Consider the following 2062-nt stretch of genomic DNA (forward strand, 5'->3'; position numbering starts at 1 on the left):
CCCCTTGCTTTTCTTCTTTTTTTTTTTTTAAAGAAATACTAGTACCTCATAAATGTTTCATAATTTTTTAAGATTTATTTTAAAGTGGAGTGGGGCAGGGACTCCTGGGTGGCTCAGTGCGTTGTCTCTGCCTTAGGCTCAGGTCATGATATCAGGGTCCTGGGATTGAGGCCCGCATCCGGCTCTCTGTTCAGTGGGGAGCCTGCTTCCCCCTCTCTCTCTGCCTGCCTCTCTGCCTACTAGTGATCTCTCTTTCTGTCAAATAAATAAATAAAATTTAAAAAAAAAATAAAGTGGAGCGGGGCAGAGGAAGAAGGAAACTTTTTTTTTTTAAGATTTTTTTTTTTAAGATTTTATTTATTTATTTGACAGAGAGAAATCACAAGTAAGCAGAGAGGCAGGCAGAGACAGAGGAGGACGCAGGCTCCCTGCTGAGCAGAAAGCCCGATGCGGGGCTCGAACCCAGGACCTGGGATCATGACCTGAGCCGAAGGCAGCGGCTTAACCCACTGAGCTATTCAGGCGCCCCTTTTTTTAAGATTTTATTTATTTATTTGTCAGAGGGAAAGAGAAAGAGAGTGGCAGGCAGAGGGAGAAACAGGCTCTTTACTAAGCGAGGAGCCTGATTTGGGACTCGATTCCAGGACTCTGGGATCATGACCTGAACTAAAGACAGATACCCAACCAACTTCTCCACCCAGGAACCATATGGTTGAGAGAGTCTTAAGCCGACTTCATGCTGAGTGCAGAGCCCAATGTGGGGATCGATCTCATGACCCTAAGATCACAACCTGAGCCAAAACTAAGAGTCAGCCACTTAACCAACTGCACCACCCAGGCAACCCCTTCTGGTTTTTCTTTGTAACAGTGAAGGGTATGATTATTTTTGTAACAGTGGTGGTAATTATCACTCTCCAGTACACCATACCATTATGGTTGAAGCTTTCCCTCACACGCCACTATCACTTTCCTCACTGCATTCTCTCTATTTTCAAAATAGAATTCTATTTTCAAGCTTTGTGCAGTGGCAGTATCGTAGCCAATGAGGTTTATCTGAGGCGCAATTATTGCTAATTGAAAAAGATTATTTGAAAAAAACTAAAAGAAGACAATTGGGTGCCTCTTACTTCTTTATTTACAACAATAATTTATCAGGGCACCTAGATGGCTCAGTCAGTTAAGCGTCCGTCTGCCTTTGGCTCACTCAAGTCATGATCCCAGGGTTCTGGGATGGAGCCTGGCAACAGGCTCCCTGCTCAGCAGGGAGTCTGCTTCTCCCTCTGCTCCTCCCCCTGTTTATGCTATCTCTCTCTCTCTCTCTCAAATAAATAAATTAAATAAAACCTAAAAAATAAAATAAAAACTAAAACAATAGCTTATTTTTGTACTGAGCTTTAAAAATTAAATACTACTATAATACTTACAATGAAGTAAAACACTACATTGTTCCTCCTCCACTACTCTCAATTCCCACTTTTAAAACAAAACATTTTTTCCATTATGGTAGCTGAATATTCTTCTGGTACTTGTTTCCATCTTCCTAAATAACATCCATGATTGTATTTCCTTTCTTCTACAATTTTTTCTTTTGGAATTAATAATTATCTTTATTGTTTGCTCAGTTTTCTATGTTCCTATAACTTATTCATCCTCAAAAATTCCTCCAGAATTATAAATTTCCTCTCATAATTTTCAAATGCATCAGGTTGTTTTTTTTTAATTTATTTATCTCATGGCAACATCCCTTGTGAAGCCTTCTGCTGTCCAGTCCCAACAGGAATAGATTTTTCCCTACCAATATTCAAATATGGCTCTGGGATCTCCAACCCTGTCCTGAGGATTCTTTCTCCTCCCTATGTTGGATCTCCTATTTTCTAGGTGTCATATCTTTCTTTCTTATTTTGCTCTCTTGCTTTGTGGAACACATTCTGCAGTATACATGTTAGATACAATCTTTAAAAACGTGGACATCTACAAACGTCTTTATTTTATCCTCACTCTTGAATGAAAGTTTGGCTGAGTATAGAATGGTAGGTTGAAACTATTTTCCTTGGAATTCTGA

At 39.7% G+C, this 2062-nt stretch overlaps 1 pseudogene; it reads left to right on the plus strand.

Moving 5' to 3' along the window:
- Positions 1–1013: 1013 nt before the first annotated feature.
- Positions 1014–1167, plus strand: LOC125099414 (uncharacterized; annotated as a pseudogene).
- Positions 1168–2062: the final 895 nt, after the last annotated feature.

Source organism: Lutra lutra, chromosome 4 (genome assembly GCF_902655055.1).
Source record: "Lutra lutra chromosome 4, mLutLut1.2, whole genome shotgun sequence".
In the NCBI taxonomy this organism is placed as follows: Eukaryota; Metazoa; Chordata; class Mammalia; order Carnivora; family Mustelidae; genus Lutra; species Lutra lutra.